Source organism: Manis javanica, chromosome X (assembly GCF_040802235.1).
Source record: "Manis javanica isolate MJ-LG chromosome X, MJ_LKY, whole genome shotgun sequence".
Lineage (NCBI taxonomy): Eukaryota > Metazoa > Chordata > Mammalia > Pholidota > Manidae > Manis > Manis javanica.
In genome coordinates, this window is record NC_133174.1 from 87954235 (window position 1) to 87974222 (window position 19988).

The 19988-nt window shown below is 36.5% G+C and overlaps 1 protein-coding gene across 7 annotated transcripts in view; it reads left to right on the top strand.

The window, feature by feature from the left end:
• Nucleotides 1-19988, top strand: part of DIAPH2 (diaphanous related formin 2) — a 943365-nt gene that overhangs the window by 106432 nt on the left and 816945 nt on the right. The window lies entirely within an intron of this gene.

A 19988-nucleotide genomic window follows, 5' to 3' on the forward strand; every position in this document is an offset into this window, starting at 1 on the left:
TGTCCATGATCTGTTCCATTATTGGATAAACATAACATACAAATTGCTGTCAAGATATGCAAGAACACTAAATCCCAATTGTGTCAGGTAACTATAGTGATACATTTTATTTGTGAGATATAAATAATTTGAAGAAAAAATCTATAGGTGCTGAATGGATACAGAGTAGCAGAAAATGTATTAATAAGTCTCATGAAATTTGGTAAGCCTCTATTTTCATTACTTTTGGGAGGCACTGTTGAATTACTGTTGCAAAGGAAGCAAAAATCTTCATTTGGAAAAATTAGTTGTATTAAACAGATGACTAGGCTGAAAGAGCTGCTAAAATAATTTCATGCTTTTGTTTTAATGTAGTCCAGTTAGAAAATGTTACATCAGATTGTGTATGAGTATACAAGTGCATAATTTTTATTTTTGAGTTATCACATTTTAAGAAGTTGATTAAAATCACCCAAAATATTTTATAAGCTCTTTGTTATAAAAAATTAACCATTTGAACTGAGTTAAAACAAGATTGTAATTTTGGCAGTTAATATCTTTATTAAAGGAATTAGTTATATTACCTATTTTGTCCTTTTTATTGTTGAATGTGTAGGAAGTCAATACTGTATCTCATCATTTGCTTTAATTTCTTATTTTGAGAAATTTCAAATATATACAGTTATTATAAGAATATTACAATGAATACCCACATCCCTCACCCAGATTCTCTAATTGTTAACATTATGTTGTATTTCCTATATATTTTTTTTGTTTGGTTTGTTTATTTCTCCTTTTTTCTCTTTTCTGAGTCTTAGTTGCTTATTTGTAATACTTCACCTCTAAATACTTCACATGTATCTTTTTAAGGGATTCAGGCTTGTCTTACATATCACTGATACACTATTATCTAAATATACAGCCCATGTTTAAATTTTCCTAAGTATCCAAATACTGTTCTTTAAAACTTCTTTTCCCTACAAACCAATCCAGGGTCGTGTTACATTTGTCATATCTTAGTCTTCTTTAATCTAGAAGAATACCTAGACTAAAAAAAAAAAATTCACTAACATTCACTCAAAAAGCTTATAAAATATTTTGGGTGATTTTAATCAACTTCTTATGAGACTAAACTAGTTGTTTTGCAGAATGCTTTTCATTTTGCATTTGTCTGTTTCCCCATAATTAGATTCAGGATAAACATTTTTGTCAAGGATGCTATGTAGTTGATGTTTGTCCTCAGTGCATCACAACATGAGGAACATGGCTATCAGTTTGTCCCATTATTGGTGCTATTAACTGTGATGATTTGGTTGAGAGAGTATTTCCCATTTGTCTTTATAATTAATAAGTGATATGTGGGGTTATGCTTTCAGATCATGTAAATAACCTGTGCCTCAGCAATGTTTTACATGGTTTTAACATTGGTTGATTCTTGCCTGAATCAAATTATAATTGGGGTTTTACAAAATCGTAATTTCTAATTTCATCATTCCTTCCACATTTATCATCTGGCATTCTTCCATAAAGTAGAACTTTCCTTAATTTTCCCTTCCCCTTTTAATTTTTTAAAATACAAGTCTGGACTAAAGAGTTCTTTATTTAAATTCAGTTCACTGCTATAGCTTATTAACAGAAACTCTGTGAAAGCCTTTCAATTATTTATTGAGAACAGAAAATAAAGAAATTAAACAGTTACCATCTTTTTGTTATGCACTTTATGAGGTAATTTCATCCAAACTAATTTATTAACTCTCAACCAGGAGCAGTTTGGTCCTCCCTGTCTTTACCAGAAGAAAACATTAAAGAAGTATAGTGGGGTTTGAAGTCATGAAATGTCTTGACTTGATACATTTGTTCACTGCAGTTGTTATATTTGGGCCTTGTTTAGATTCATTGCTGCATAGTCATTCTGAATATTCTAAATATTAAAATCTCCTTTTGTATCTTATCAGACGTAAAAAATCTTAGATTGCTATTTGACTTAGAATGCCTTTAGACATCTTTACTTTCAGAGTTCCACTATTCTTTTACAAAGTCATGACAGTTTAACTGTTACCAAACATGAATCTATAAATACCCACAAATGTGTTCTCTGAAAAAACAATGGCATTTGATATAGGAATGTGGGTTGCCATAGTGTTTGATTATCTAGAGCAATGCTTTTCCAATTGTTTTCTTTTCATGCTCTTCACCTGAGGCTTTGGTAGAGGTGCTTCATGAGTTGTGCAAGTTTTTCCATCCAGTTCTTATTAAAAAGACAGCTTTACTTATTTTAAAAGCTTATAAAAATAACACCCATGTTCAAACACTCATGTTCAGATTAGTGACTTATTAAGACCAAGTAAATTCATTTTTGTGTACACCTCAGAATATAGTTTCTCTTGGCACCTTTGATGGTAAAGTAATCTAAGACTGCAAGAGACACGGAGAGGATTAAAGATGGCGGCATGAGAGGAGACACAGAGGCTTCCTCCTAAAATCATATACAATTAGAAAATACAGTTTGCACAACTAATCCTGAGAGAGCAAAAGGAAAGAGGACTGTGCCAGACTGTATACACCTGGAGAAAAGAGCAGACCTCATGGAACAGGGCACCAATACTGTTCCCTTGTGACTCCTGACATTGCTTCAGGGACTGAGCAGCTCCAGACAGTAGAGCTTCTGGACACTAGAGGGCGACATTAACAAATATGAAACTCCAAAGGAACCTGATCCAGAGAAAAATTAATATAACTCTGGAGAAATATTGAAATGACATGGACCTTATGACTTTTCCTGAAACGGAGTTCAAAATAAAAATCATCAACATGCTAATGGAGGTATGGAAAAATATTCAAGAACTCAGGAATGAATTCCAGTTGGAGATCCAGTCATTGAAGAGCACAATGGAGGGTATTAAAAGCAGGTTGGATACACTGGAGGAGACAATAAATGAAATAGAAACTAGAGAAGAGGAATACAAAGAAGCTGAGGCACAGAGAGAAAAAAGAATCTCTAAGAATGAAAGAATATTGAGAGAACAGTGTGACCAATCCAAATGGAAAAATATTTGCATTATAGGGACACAAGAATAAGAAGAAGAGAGAAAGGGATAGGAAGTGACTTTGAGGAGGTAATTGCTGAAAACATCCCCAATATGGGGAAGGAGATAGTCTCTCAGGCCATGGAGATCCACAGATCTCCCAACAAAAGGGACCCAAGGAAAACAACACCAAGATATATAGTAATAAAATTGGCAAAGACCAAGGATAAGGACAGACTATTAAAAGCAGCCAGAGAGAGAAATAAGATCACATACAAAGGAAAGCCGATCAGGCTATCATCAGACTTCTCAGCAGAAACCTTACAGGCCAGAAGGGAGTGGCATGATGTACTTAATGCAATGAAACAGAAGGGCCTGGAACTGAGATTACTTTATTCAGCAAGATTATCATTTAAATTTGAAGGAGGATTAAACAATTTCCAGATGAGCAAAAGCTGAGAGAATTTACCTCCCACAAACCATCTCTACAGTTTATTTTGGAGGGACTGCTATAGATGGAAGTGTTCCTAAGGTTGAATAGCTGTCACTAGAGGTAATAAAACCACAGTAAAGAAAGTAGAACAGCTAATTAGTAAGCCAATGCAAAATTAAATTAAATATCCCCAAAGTCAATCAAGGGAGAGACAAAGAAGACAGAATATGATACCTAATATATAAAGAATGGAGGAGGAAGAAAAAGGAGGAGAAAAGAAAAGAACCTTTAGATTGTACTTGTAACAGCATATTAAGTGAGTTAAGCTAGACTCTTAGTAAGGAAATTAACCTTCAACCTTTGGTAACCACGAATCTAAAGCCTGCAATGGCAATAAATATATGTCCATCAATAATCACCCTAAGTGTAAATGGACTGAATGCACCAAAAAAAAAACATAGAGTCACTGAATGATTAAAAAAATGACCCATCTATATGCTGCCTACAAGAGAATCACTTTAAACCAAAAGACATACACAGATGAAAAGTGAAGGGATGGAAAAAGATTTCATGCAACTAATAGAAAAAAGCAGGAGTTACAGTACTTGTATCAGACAAAATAGACTTCAAAACACAGAAAGTAACGAGACAAAAAGGACATTACATAATGATAAAGGGGTCAATCCAACAAGAAGATATAACCATTATAAATGTCTATGTTCCCAACACAGGAGCACCCACATATGTGAAACAAATACTAACAGAATTAAAAGGGGAAATAGAATGCAATGCATTCATTCTAGGAGACTTCAACACTCCACTCACTCTGAAGGACAGATCAACCAGAAAGAAGGTAAGTAAAGAGACAGAGGCACTGAAAAACACAATAGAACAGATGGTCCTAACAGACATCTACAGAACTCTACACCCAAAAGCAACAGAATACACATTCTTCTCAAGTGCACGTGGAACATTTTGAATAATAGATCATATCCTAGGCTACAAAAAGAGCCTCAGTAAATTAGAAAAGATTGAAAGTATATCAACCAGTTTCTCAGACCACAAAGGTATGAAACTACAAATAAATTATGCAAAGAAAATGAAAAATCCCACAAACACATGGTGGCTTCACAGCATGGTCCTAAATAACCAGTGGATCAATGACCAAATAAAAACAGAGATGAAGCAATGTATGGAGACAAATGAGAACAATAATTCAACAGCGCAAAATCTGTGGGACGCAGCCAAGGTTGTGCTAAGAGGAAAGTATATTACAATACAGGCCTACCTCAAGAAAGAAGAATGATCCCATATAAGTAGTCTAAACTTACAATTAATGAAACTAAAAAAAGAACAACAAATGAGGCCCAAAGTCAGTAGAAGTACGGACATAAAGATTAGAGCAGAAATAAATAAAATTGAGAAGAATAAAACAATAGAAACAATCAATGAAAGCAAGAGCTGGCTCTTCGAGAAAATAAACAAAATGGATAACCCCCTAGCCAGACATACGAAGAAAAAAAGAGAGTCTACTCACATAAACAGAATCAGAAATGAAAAAGGAAAAATCTCTACAGACACCACAGAAATACAAAGAATTATTAGAGAATACTGTGAAAAATTATATGCTGACAAACTGGATAACCTAGAACAAATGGACAACTTTCTACAAAAATACAACCTTCCAAGGCTGACTAAGGAAGAAACAGAAAATCTGAACAGACCAATTACCAGCAATGAAATTGAACTGCTAATCAAAAACCTCCCTAAGAACAAAAACCCTGGACCAGATGGTTTCACTACTGAATTTTATCAAACATTTAGTGAGGACCTAATACCCATCCTTCTTAAAGTTTTCCAAAGAGTAGAAGAAGAGTGAATACTTCTAAACTCATTCTATAAGGCCAGCATCATTCTAATAACAAAACCAGGCAAAGACACCACAAAAAAAGAAAACTACAGACCAATATCCCTGATGAACATAGATGCAAAAATGCTCAACAAAATATTAGCAAACCGAATTCAAAAATACATCAAAAAGATCATCCATCATGATCAAGTAGGATTTATGCCAGGCATGCAGGGATGGTACCAAATTTGAAAATCCATCAACATGATCCACCACATCAACAAAAAGAGGGACAAAAACCACATTATCATCTCCATAGATGCTGAAAAAGAATTTGACAAAATTCAACATCCAGTCATGATAAAAACTCTCAAGAAATGGGTATAGAGGGCAAGTACCTCAAAATAATAAAGGCCATATATGACAGACCCAAGCCAACATTGTACTGAACAACAAGAAGCTGAAAGCTTTTCCTTTGTGATCGGTACAAGACCAGGATGCCAACTCTCCCCACTTCTATTCAGCATAGTACTGGAGGTCCTAGCCATGGCAGTCAGACAACACAAAGAAATAAAAGGCATCCAGACTGGCAAGGAAGAAGTTATACTGTCCCTGTTTGCAAATGACATGATATTGTACATAAAAATCCCTAAAAAATCCACTCCAAAACTACTAGATCTAATATCTGAATTCAGCAAAGGTGCAGGATATAAAATGAGTACACAGAAATCTGTGGCATTCCTATACACTAACAGTGAACTGGCAGAGAGAGAAATCAGGAAAACAATTCCATTCACAACTGCATCAGAAAGAATAAAAAACCTAGGAATAAACCTAACCAAGGAAGGGAAAGACGTATACTCTGAAAACTAGAAGACCCTCATGAGAGAAATTAAAGAAGATACCAAAAAATGGAAACAACATCTCGTGCTCATGGATAGGAACAGTTAATATTGTCAAAATGGCCATCCTGCCTAAAGCAATCTATAGATTCAATGCAATTCCTATCAAAATTCCAACTGCATTCTTGAATGAACTAAAGAAAATCATCCTAAAATTCATATGGAACCACAAAAGACCCCGAATAGCCAAAGCAGTCCTGAGAAGGAAGAATAAAGCAGGGGGAATTATGCTCCCCAACTCCAAGCTCTACAACAAAGCCACAGTAATCAAGACAATTTGGTACTGGCACAAGAACAGAACCATAGACCAGTGGAACAGAGAGCCCTGATATAAACCCAACCATATATGGTCAATTAATATATGTTAATGAGCCATGGACATACAATGGGGAAATGACAGCCTCTTCAACAGCTGGTGTTGGCAAAACTGGACAGCTACATGCACGAGAATGAAACTGGATTATTGTTTAACACCATACACAAAAGTAAATTCGTGATGGATTAAAGACTTGAATGTAAGTCATGAAACCATAAAACTCTTAGAAGACAACATAGGGAAACATCTCCTGAATATAAGCATGAGCAGCTTCTTCCTGAACCCATATCCTCGAGAAAGGGAAACAAAAGCAAAAATGAACTCATGCAACTACATCAAACTAGTAAGTTTTTATTCGGCAAAGGACATCATCAATAAAACAAAAACAAAAAGTCATCCTACGGTATGGGAGAATAAATTTGTAAGCGACATATCCGAGAAGGGGTTAACATCCAAAATATATAAAGAACTTACACACCTCAACACCCAAAAAGGAAATAACCCAATTAACAAATTGACAGAGGATATGAAGAGACAGTTGTCCAAAGAAGAAATTCAGATTGCAAACAGACACATGAAAAGATGCTCCACATCACTAATCATCAGGGAAATGCAAATTAAAACCACAATGAGATATTACCTCACACCAGTGAGGATGGCCAGCATCAAAAAGGCTAAGAACAACAAATGCTGGTAAGGATGTGGAGAAAGGGGAACCCTCCTACACTGCTGGTGGGAAGGTAAGCTAGTTCAACCATTGTGGAAAGCAATTTGGAGGTTCCTCAAAAAACTAAAAGTGGAAGTAGCGTTTGACCCCGGAATCCCCCTCCTTGAAATATACCCAAAGAATACAACTTCTCAGATTCAAAAAGACACATGCATGCCTATGTTCATCGCAGCACTTTTTACAACAGCCAAGATATGAAAGCACCCTAAGTGTCCATCAGTAGATGAATGGGTAAAGAAGATGTGGTACATATATGCAATGGAATACTATTCAGCCATTAAGAAAGAAACATCCTACCATTTGCAACATCATGAATGGAGCTGGAGGGCATTATGCTCAGTGAAATAAGCCAGGTGGAGAAAGACAAGTGCCAAATGATTTCCTTTATTTGTGGAGTATAAGAACGAAGCAAAACTAAAGGAACAAATGGCAGCAGACTCAGAGACTCCAAGAATGAACTAGTGGTTACCAAAGGGGAGCGGTATGGGAGGGCAGTGCGGGAGGGTGGGGAAGGAGGGAGAATGGGATTGAAGGGTATCCAATGAGAATGTGATCACTGGGAGAACAGTGTATCACAGAGAAGGGACATAGTGGATCTCTGGCAACTTGCTGCACTGATGGACAGTGACTGCATTGGGGTATGGGTGGGGACTTGATAATATGGATAAGTGTAGTAACCACATTGCTTTTTCACATGAAACCTTCATAAGAATGTATATCAATCATACCTTAATAATAATAAAAAAAGATCGCAAAAGATACAATTTTAAAACTCTTAACAGTTAAAGATACTTATTTATGAAAATCTGGGTTAGCTTCATATATTACAACTAAAACAATGTAAATCATTTCTGTGCTTCATTTAATAGGACTGTAGCCTTTTATTTTTACTTTTTATTTTTTATTTTTATTTTTTCATTAATTATTATTAAGGTATTATTGATATACACTCTTGTGAAGGTTTCACGTGAAAAAACAATGTGGTTACTACATTTACCCATATTATCAAGTCCCCACCCATATGCCAATGCAGTCACTGTCCATCCATGCAGCAAGTTGCCAGAGATCCACTATGTGCCTTCTCTGTGCTACACTGTTCTCCCCGTGATCCCACACACACGATGTGTACTAAACATAATACCCCTCCATCCCCTTCTCCCTCCCTCCCCACCTGTGCTCTCAAACCCCTCCCTTTTGGTAACCACTAGTTCATTCTTGGAGTCTCTGAGTCTGCTGCCATTTTGTTCCTTCAGTTTTGCTTTGTTGTTATACTCCACAAATGAGGGAAATCATTTGGCACTTTTCTTTCTCCACCTGACTTATTTCACTGAGCATAAAGTCCTCCAGTTCCACCCATGTTGTTGCAAATGGTAGGATTTGTTTTTATCTTATGTCTGAATAGTGTTCCATTGTGTATATGTACCACATCTTCTTTATCCATTGATCTACTGATGGACACTTAGGTTGCTTCCATATCTTGGCTGTTGTAAAAAGTGCTGTGATAAACATAGGCATGCATATGTCTTTTTGAATCTGAGAAGTTGTATTCTTTGGGTAAATTCGTAGGAGTGGAATTCCTGGGTCAAATGGTATTTCTATTTTTAGTTTTTTGAAGAACCTTCAAATTGCTTTCCACAATGGTTGAACTAGCTTACATTCCCTCTGGCAGTGTAGGAGGGTTCCCCTTTCTCCACATCCTTGCCAGCATTTGTTGTTCTTAGACTTTTTGATGCTGGCCATCCTTACTGGCATGACGTCATATCTCATTGTAGTTTTAATTTGCATTTCTCTGATGATTAGCAATGTGGAGGATCTTTTCATGTGTCTGATGGCATCTGAATTTTTTCTTCGGTGAAGTGTCTCTTCGTATCCTCTGCCCATTTGTTAATCAGGTTGTTTGGTTTTTGAGTGTTGAGGTGTGTAAGTTCTTTATATATTTTGGATGTTAACCCCTTGTCGGATATGTCATTTACAAATATATTCTCCCATACAGTAGGGTGCCTTTTTGTTCTGTTGATAGTGTCCTCTGCTGTACAGAAACTTTTTAGTTTGATCTAGTCACATGAGTTCATTTTTGTTTTGTTTCCCTTGTTTGAGGAGATACGTTTAGGAAGAAGTTGCTCATGCTTATATTCAGAGGATGTTTGCCTATGTTTCATTGGTCTGTGGGTCTGTTCTTTTGCCAGTACCAAATTGTCTTGATTACTGTGGCTTTGTTGTAGAGCTTGAAGTTGGGGAGCATAATCCCCCCAGGTTTATTCTTCTTTCTCAGAATTGCTTTGGCTCTTTGAGTTTTTTTGTGGTTCCATATGAATTTTAGGATGATTCTCTAGTTTGTTGAAGAATGCTGTTGGTATTTTGATAGGAATTGCATTGAATCTATAGATTGCTTTAGGCAGGATGGCCATTTTGGCAATATTAACTCTTCCTATCCATGAGCATGGGATGTGTTTCCATTTATTGATATCTTTTTAAAATTTTCTCTTGAGTATCTTGTAGTTTTCAGAGTATAGGTCTTTCCTTTCCTTGGTTAGGTTTATTCCTAGGTTTTTTATTCTTTTTGATGCAATTGTGAATAGAATTGTTTTCCTGATTTCTCTTTCTGCTAGTTCATTATTAGTGTACAGGAATGACACAGATTTCTGTGTGCTCATTTTGTATCCTGCAACTTGCTGAATTCAGATATTAGATCTAGTAGTTTCAGAGTGGATTTTTTAGGGTTTTTTATGTACAATTTCATGTCATCTGCAAAGAGGGACAGTTTAACTTCTTCCTTACCAATATGGATTCCTTTTATTTCTTTGTGTTGTCTGATTGCTGTGGTTAGGACCTCCAGTACTATGTTGAGTAGAAGTGGGAAGAGTGGGCATCCTTGTCTTGTTTCTGATCTTAAAGGAAAAGCTTTCAGCTTCTTGCTGTTAAGTATAATGTTGACTGTGGGTTTGTCATATATGGCCTTCATTATTTTGAGGTACTTGCTCTCTCTACCCATTTTGTTGAGAATTTTTATCATGACTGGATGTTGCATTTTGTCAAATGCTTTTTCACATCTATGGAGATGATTATGTGGTTTTTGTCCTTTTTGTTAATGTGGTGGATCATGTTGATGGATTTCTGAATGTTGTCCAGTCCTTGCATCCCTGGCATAATTCCTACTGGATCATGACGGATGATCTTTTTGATGTATTTTTAAATTTGGTTTGCTAATATTTTGTTGAGTATTTTTACATCTATGTTCATCATGGGTATTGTTCTGTAATTTTCTTTTTTGTGGTGTCTTTGCCTGGTTTTGTTATTAGATTCTGGCCTTATAGAATGAGTTTGGAAGTATTCCCTCTTCTTCTACTCTTTGGAAAACTTTAAGGAGGATGGGCATTAGGTCTTCACTAAATGTTTGATAAAATTCAGTGGTGAATCCATCTGTTCCAGAGCTTTTGTTCTTAGGTACGTTTTTGATTACCAGTTCAATTTCGTTGCTGGTAATTGGTCTGTTCAAGTTCTCTGTTTCTTCCTTGGTCAGCCTTGGAAGGTTGTATTTTTCTAGAAAGTTGTCCATTTCTTCTAGGTTATCTAGTTTGTTCGCATATAGTTTTTCATAGTATTCTCTAGTAATTCTTTGTATTTCTGTGGTGTCTGGTGATTTTTCCTTTTTCATTTCTGATTCTGTTTATGTGAGTAGACTCTCTTTTTTTCTTGATAAGTCTGGCTAGGGGGTTATCCATTTTGTTTATTTTCTCAAAGAACCAGCTCTTGCTTTCATTGATTGTTTCTATTGTTTTATTCTTCTCAATTTTATTTATTTCTGTTCTAATCTTTAGTATGTCTCTTCTTCTACTGACTTTGGGCCTCATTTGTTGTTCTTTTTCTAGTTTCATTAATTGTGAGTTCAGACTGCTTTTTTTGGGATTGTTCTTATATCCTGAGGTAAGCCTGTATTGCAATATACTTCCTCTTAGTATGGACTTAGCTGCGTCCCATAGATTTTTTGCTGTTGAATTATTGTTGTCATTTTCTCCATATATTGCTTCATCTCTGTTTTTATTTGGTCATTGATCCAATGGTTATTTAGGAGCATGCTGTGAAGCCTCCATGTATTTGTGGGATTTTTCATTTTCTTTGTGTAATTTATTTGTAGATTCCTGCCTTTTTGGTTTGAGAAACTGGTTGGTACTATTTCAGTCTTTTTTAATTTACTGAGGCTCTTTTTGTGGCCTAGTATGTGATCTATTCTTCAAAATGTTCTATATGCACTTGAGAGGAATGTGTATTCTACTGCTTTTGGGTGTAGAGTTCTGTAGATATCTGTTAGGTCAATCTGTTCTAATGTGTTGTTCCGTTCCTCTGTGTCCTTTCTTATTTTCTGTCTGGTAGATCTGTCCTTCAGAGTGAGTGGAGTGTTGAAGTCTCCTAGAATGAATGCATTGTATTCTATTTCCCCTTTTAATTCAGTTAATACTTTTTTCATATATATAGGTGCTCCTGTGTGGTCGGATCATAGATATTTATAATGGTTATATCTTCTGTTGGATTGACCCCTTTTTCATTATGTAATGTCCTTCTTTGTCCCTTGTTTTTTTCTGTGTTTTGAAGTCTATTTAGTCTGATACAAGTACTGCAACTCCTGCTTTTTTCTATTAGTTGCATGAAATATCTTTTTCCATCCCTTCACTTTTCATCTGTGTATGTCTTTCAGTTTAAAGTGAGTCTCTTGTTGGCAGCATATAGATGGGTCTTGTTTTTTTTGTTCATTCAGTGACTCTATGTCTTTTGTTTGGTGCATTCAGTCCATTTACATTTAGGGTGATTATTGATAGGTATGTAGTTATTGCCATTGCAGACTTTAGATTCATGGCTACCAAAGGTTTAAGGTTAACTTCCTTACTATCTAAGAGTCTCAGTGAACTCACTTAATATGCTGTTACAAACATAATCTAAAGGTTCTTTTCTTTTTCTCCTCCTTTTTCTTCCTCCTCCATTCTTTATATATTAGGTATCATATTCTGTCTTCTTTGTCTCTCTCTTGATTGACTTTGGGGATAGTTAATTTAATTTTGCATTTGCTTAGTAATTAGCTGTCCTACTTTCCTTAGTGTGGTTTTATTACCTCTGATGACAGCTATTAAACGTTACGAACACTTCCATCTATAGCAGTCCCTCCAAAATAAACTGTAGAGATGGTTTATGGGAAGTAAATTCTCTCAGCTTTTGCTCATCTGGAAATTGTTTAATCCCTCCTTCAAATTTAAATGATAATCTTGCTGGATAAAGTAATCTCGGTTCCAGGCCCTTATGCTTCATTGCATTAAGTACATCATGCCACTCCCTTCTGGCCTGTAAGGTTTCTGCTGAGAAGTCTGATGATAGCCTGATCGGCTTTCCTTTGTATGTGATCTTATTTCTCTCTCTGGCTGCTTTTAATAGTCTGTCCTTATCCTTGGTCTTTGCCAATTTTATTACTATATGTCTTGGTGTTGTTTTCCTTGGGTCCCTTTTGTTGGGAGATCTGTGGATCTCCATGGCCTGGAGACTATCTCCTTCCTCAGATTGGGGATGTTTTCAGCAATTACCTCCTCAAAGACCCTTCCTATCCCTTTCTCTCCCTCCTCTTCTTCTGGCACCTCTATATATTGTTCTGTTTGGATTGGTCACACAGTTCTCTCAATATTCTTTTATTCTTAGAGATCCTATTTTCTCTCTGTGCCTCAGCTTCTTTGTATTCCTCTTCTCTTGTTTCTATTTCATTTATTGTCTCCTCCAGTGTATCTAATCTGCTTTTAATACCCTCCATTGTGCTCTTCAATGATTGGATCTCTGACGGGAATTCATTCCTGAGTTCTTGAATATCTTTCTCTACCTTCATGAGCATGTTGATGATTTTTATTTTGAACTCCCTTTCAGGAAGGGTCATGAGGTCTTTGTCATCTTTCTCAGGAGTTATATTAATTTTACTTTGAATCAGTTTCCTTTGACATTTCGTATTTGTATATTGTGCCATCTCATATTCAGACGCTCTACTCTGGGGAGCTGCTCAGCCCCTGAAGCAGCGTTGGGTGTTGCAGGGGAGTGGTATTGGTGCTGTCGGTGGCTAGAGCTTGTTCCAGCTTCCTGGCTGCTCTTCCTGTCTCCACTGCCTGAACCAGTGGGCCGAGCACACAGGTATAAGCCTTTATGCTTTGTGTTTGTAGTTGCTGTAGGCAGATCTTCTCTCTGGCTGTCCTAATGCCAGGGTAAGTTTTGCTGCTTTGCTAGCCTGGTGGGGCTGTCTGGGTGAAAGGCGCAGTAGTCTGCATATCATGGAGTGGGTCCTTGGAACTGTGTACCAGCCAGAGAGCTGTAGCACCTGGAAATTGTGAAAGCTCCCAACATGCTGGGCTGAGTGCACCCGGGCAATTTTGTCTACCTGTCCTTTCTCCTGAGTAGTAAGCTCTGTGCAATCCTTGCCCCTTTCGCAGCCCTCATGCTAAGGGCTTCCTTGTTAAGAAGTCTCTCAGACTATCTGCCTTTCTTTTGTCCCAGAGTAGCTGGATATGGATCCCTGCTTTCCACAAGCGGCTGGAATCTCAGTCTCTCCTGGAATTCTGCCTGTCTTAGCTTTCTAATCCTCTAATCATGGGAGTATCATGAAAGCACCATGAAATGCAGATCTCCGGAGTTAGGTATTCAGCAGTCCCAGGCCTCCTCTCCCTCCCATCTCTGTTTCTCTTCCTCCCACTGATGAGCTGTAGTGGGGGAAGGGCTTTGGTCCCACCAGGCCACAGCTTTGGTACATTACCCTGTTCTGTGAGTTCTTCTCTTTTCTCCAGGTGTATGCAGTCTGGCACAGTCTGCTTTCTTATTGCTCTTTCAGGATTAATTAATTATATTTTCGTATTATATGCGGTTTTAGGAGGAAGCCTCTGTCTCACCTCTCACACCACCATCTTTAATCCTGTAGCTCTTTTATAAAATGCCTGGTGTTAGATGTTTCTGTTTATCCAAATATGCTCATGTTTCTTCTTGATTGACTTATAAAATCAATTCCCACTAATAGAATACTACTTTAATATGCTTGAAAAAAGGTTTGTCTTTGGGAAACCTTTGTTGTAAACCACCAATCTTAGAGAAAATAGCCATTTAAATATGTAAATTTTGTGTGCCCCTTATTTAAAGAGTGTGTGTGTGTGTGTGAATTTTAAATGTATTCCTTTCTTGGGGTATTGAATCAGTTCTTTAAATTAGCTGTCCTTGATCTTCATAAAATAAGATAAAGGGTAGAAATGATGAATTTTTGCTCTTCTTAAGTAAAAACTGAACTAATTTTACTGTTCTAGATTGAGGGGTTGTGAAAGCAGCAGCTTCATTTGGCTTTTGAACTGTGTGGCTGAAATGTAGATTGTGTCAAAATGGTCAAGGAGTTATGAGGGGGCAACAGAATCATGGCATTATCATATTTCAGAACAGATGATGAATTTTGTAGTATATAGGATCAAGGTAAAGTTTAGCCAAAAGCTTTGTGGCTCTTCGTAATCTATTTCCTCCATACTGATATAACATTAGCCTTCAAATATAAAGATTTCCCTTTTGATAGGAGGTTCTCCTTATTACTTCTATTGCATTCTACCCTCTATTTCATATCCATATCTTGATTTCTGACCTTCTAATTAGTCTACTTGAGTGACTGGGAAAGAGTTTCTGGAAGTTTCTCATTATATGAGCATTACTTGCTGCCTCTCAGGAAAAAAGAATTTTCCTGATACATTTTCATAATTGCCAGAATTGTTTTTTGGGTCTATGTTCAAATTATTTTCCTAGAAATGTTATGTCATATAAATAACAAGAAAAAGACCACATAACTGTAGATAAGCATCTTATGGATGAAAGTAGAACATGAGATAATTTCTTTATATAAGGAACAACTATTAATAAATTAATTCTTTAGATCCTTCTTATAGAGCTCTCATGCAAGGCGAATAGCTTAGGTAAGACAGTATATCCAGATAACTGTTATGTGGAAATAGTGAGAGAGAGACTGCACTAACACCCAAATGTGTTAAAACACATATATTTATTTAAGCATCTTCTCTTACTTATAGGTTTCAATTTTAAGAAGTAAAAGTAACTATTGAAAATAGAGGTGTAAAAATGATCCTATAATGCTTTTAAATGTACAGATTCAAAGGTGTGAAATCTATGACTTTTATACTACTATTTAATGATATATAAGCCCCACTCTTTATCCTCACTATTTCTTACATTATTTATTTATTTAAAAATATTTCTTGAGTACTTATTGAATGTGCAGGTATTTTCTAGGTTCTGAGGAGAAAAAATAAGAAAAGTACCCTTTTTTAAAGTTTAAAGTCTAGTTGGGCTAGTGTAAATCATTGATAAGTGTATTTGTTTTGTAATTCTCTTCCCACAGTGTAAGGAAAGTTGGGGGGAGGAGTCACATTTTCTAGTGTAGAAACTGATCCTTTTATTTCATGAATTTGCCATTGTATTAACATCTTATAAAGTGTTTTGTTTCCCCACAAGGGCTTATTTAGTTTTAAGCATCCAATACATGAAAGACCACAGTGAACTCTTAGTAATAAGCCAAGGATTAATCTTTTAATACTCATAAAATAACCAGTACAGGTATCACTCTACATACAAGTGAAGGGTGGGGAAGGGTGGTGATCTACTGTGGTGGTGAGCAAAGTCCTGAAAATCTGAGGTATGACTAAAATGAGAGAGAGGGATGGAGGAGAAAGAGAGAAAAAGAGAGTAAGTGAGAGAGCCCAAGAGTGTGCCAGTGAGACCCAGGGCTAGAGCCAAGGAAGACTTGGGGATTAAATTTTACACATTAAGTTGTTTCTTTGATGACAAGAGAAAAAGGCATGTTCAGGCTGGTAACTGACTTGAAAAGCATAGCCTTCATGCACAGAAGCTAAAAAAAAAAACTAAGAAGGGGGAGGAGAGTGGAGATGATCAGTGGTAGCCTCAGTATCAGTGGCTTGTAGATATTAAAACCATCAGTGACAAATGCAGAGTCGGGAGGGTGGTAACAGTTTTCTAATGTACTTTATATGAGTGACTGAGGTAGCTGGATGGTGAGAAGTATAATAAAGACAAATGGAGAGGAGCTCTGTTTATCAGCAGGTCAAGGAGTAAAGAAGCTTTTCAGCAAAGTTACAAGGCTCCTCCTGTAGTAGTCCTCAGCTGCAGATGAGGAAGGTCAACAGTTTGAGAACTCTGCTCCCTCTCCTCCCACCTTTGATTCTGAAGATGGCCGCTTTTAACTAGAAAACATTCCCTCCCTTCCCACTGTGGAAATCACTCCTCTATTCTGTGTGTTTTGTTTCTGTACGAAAAAAAAAAAAAATCCGCTGGTAGCTCAACAAATCCTAAGGATATTGTGTGAATGTGGAACCTGTGGCATGCACTAATTGGTCATTTGGTCTTAGGTACCATCCATCTGCATCTGAAAATCCCAGTTTTATCTATGGCATACTGTAACATGTTCAGATCACTGGGAAGTATCATAGTCATTGTAGACAGGCATACATATTTCAACCAAGAAAACTTAACATAGATGTGTTTGAATGGAAACTTTCAACTCCCTGGAATATTTTTTCCTAGAACGTCTCATTCCCTACTGATTCTAGGTCAGAAGGTATTTTGCTTTATTGATCTGCTTTCCAGCTAATTTGGGATTTTAGTATTCCACATAGGTGCAATGGTTTCCTTTGTGAATTGCAACACAGCCAGAGTACATAATTACAGATTCATAATTCTTTCATGTTGCTAAGAGTAACACTGGAACAGGATGAATGTGTATATCATCTTAACAAATAAGCCATTTATTTTTATTAAAATATTAGGATCCATATTAAGATCTCAATTTATTGGTTCATTGGTCTATTAGTTTGAATCAAGAAACATATTCTGGCCTTTGATTTCTTATAGGTGTGTGGAATTGGCAATATTGATTGAAATAAAATTTAGTCCTTTTAACTTTGGTACTTTCGGAGGAGATTCCGCCAAACATGAGACATTTCTCAAATATATGTAAAGATAGTAGTGTAAATAGAAGCATCCGTAACCAAATGAATGAAATTAGGCTCATTTGTTTGACACTTAGGGTTTATAAAAGGTGTGCAATTTGAAAAAATGAATGTGGCCAAACAACTTAAACGTATCTCTCCTTCCTAATATCCCTGCAGTATGTATAGGCCTTGCTTCATTAGAGGGAGGAAGACATAATGGTATGTGGTCCCTGAGTTTTAAGAGGACTGGGTGACATCAGGGCCTGGATGATAAAGCTGGGCTTCCGTGGCATCTATTTGAACTGTCTAGATATTGGATTACAGTGAAGGAAATCATCAATGCAAAATGGAGACCTTGGAAATGTTGGCTGGACACTGACTGCAATTTAGAGAATAACCTTGTAAGGTTGGCTAAGGTAGTCTCAGATGGTGAGTAGCTGTGGTTAAGGAGGAAGCCTCTGGAGTTATTCTGCCTGGGTTTGAATCCTGGAAGGCTGTGTAATCTTGATTTTCTTGTCTGTGGAATGGTGATGACAAAAAATAGCATCTGCTTCCAAGATATGTTGTGTGGATTACATGTGAGCCATTGCTGTTATTGTCATTACCAGGGGAGTGAAACAGATTTGGTTTGGGCACCCGAGAATGAATTTGGTTGTAGAAGTAATTAGATACAAGTGGAAAGATCTGACAAGCTTCTGGAGAAGTTGAACAGAAATTAGGCAAAAGGGGAGAGAGCAAGAGCTGTTATTTTGTGAGGCCTCATATAGGAGCCATAGTTAAAATCTTTGGCTCCCTGATGGGAAGAGAGTAGACAGAAAAGAGTAGAGGGACATACATACAGGGGAGTGCTCATGTTTGGAGAGCAGAATTATGAACTGGAGCTGGTGGCACAAATAGAAGAGCAGAGGAGAATATCCTTGTGGAATAGAGGAGCAGGGAGGTGAGCAAAGTCAAGTGAGACTTACTTGCACAAGGTTGAGGAAACCTGTTCCTATTTGAAGAAACCAAGGGAGTTAATCCAAAATAAGATTGTACCTGCAGGCCCTTTTCCACAGAAGGTACTGAAAGTCCCCTGTCACCATCGGAGGAACTTTACACTATTGTGTAGTATAAAAGTTATTTAGTGCAGTAGTAATCAAGAATTTGGCAGCTGAAATGAACTAAATAGCCCCTTGATAACCTGTGAAGAGGTTGGTATCCTGCTGTAAGTGCTCACCTGATTACCAGGGAGTAATTAAGGTACTGTGGAGAATGGGGCTTCGGTAATTAGGACTTGGAATTAGTCCTGTCCGTTGTGGATAGCTGTGATTGTAAGCAGATTTTTGTGAGAGTATCAAGACTGGTAACAGAAATAGTTATTCTAAATGCAACTCTTGCTACAGAAAAGATAACAGATGTATTTAGGTCAGTTTGTGCTTGTGTTAAAAAAAACTACACATAAACTATTGATTCCAATTTGATGAGCAGTGACAATGTTACTTGCACAGCTATTTAAAGAGGAAAGAAATAGTTACAGAGAATAAGTGAGCGAGCCACAGACTGGAGCATCTCATTGTGCTTTACTTCCCCTGATGCTGACACTAATCCTTTTATGTTTACTCCAGTAATAATTACTGTTTTGTTTTGTGGACTAGATTCCTTACAATATTAGGAAGAACTCTAAAGGTAAAGGATAATCCTGGTCAATACAGTATGTTATTGCTAGTAAATTTTCTCTTAATATAGCCTGTGCCGAATTTTAGAAAATGCAATAATTGAAGCTAGTGTGCAAGCAGTAGCTTCTGTAATAAAATAATTTTCTATTATGTACCATGATGTAAAGCTTATTGCTTACCTTGATTTATATGCAAATACTTCTTTTTCTTGTAGTTTGCACTGCTTTCAGCTGCTATCTTAGTTTTTGAGCTTTGGAGTATCTACAGTTTCTCCATAATCACCGTAATAAAATAGGCAAGCAGGGAAAATTATGGCTACCTCCTGTCTCATTTTGTTTATTAGTTTCAGTAGCAGTACCAATCTTTTAGGCAACCAGTGTTGTTGTCGATGTCATGAATTTACAGTAAACCTGTGGAATTTACATATATAAAACATAGATGTCATGCTGGTGAATTCAACTTACAAGCCATGGAATAGAACTCTTGCAGTGAGGCTATTAGTTTCAGGTAATTTAAATCTCAGTGGGAACCAAGAAATGGATTTTGAACTAATATATTTTTGAAGTTTTCAAAAATAGGAGATTGTAATATTCTATGTGAAGAAAAAAAGTTGGTGATTTTTTTTAAGGTAAAGAAGTGTAAATTTAATGAAGTGATTAAAAGTAATTTTCAAGATTTATGCCCCTTCATTAAAATTGTTTTTTCTTGGTATAAAGGAAATTGGCTGAAAAATTAAGTTCCTTTTCAACATAATGCCAAATAGAAATAAACACACCCTTCAACATTGGAAACTTTTTCTAATGGGAGGAATGCAAATTGTATGTTTGTAAGGAGCCTAATGTAATTTATTCACCAATACCTTTGCTGATCAGGATGGTAGACATCATCCTTATTATAAAATAAAAGGAATATTTTATACTAGCTTTTGTGCCAAGTGAAATTATGTCTTGATAAAATATCCTAATTTTAGAACTTGAAGGAAAAATATATAACTATTTTAAAGTAGAGATAGTAGTAATAATCTTACAGTTAATTTTAAGATTCTGCCACTCAGGTGTTACAATTGTCAGCTCCTTTTCACACATTTGTTTTCT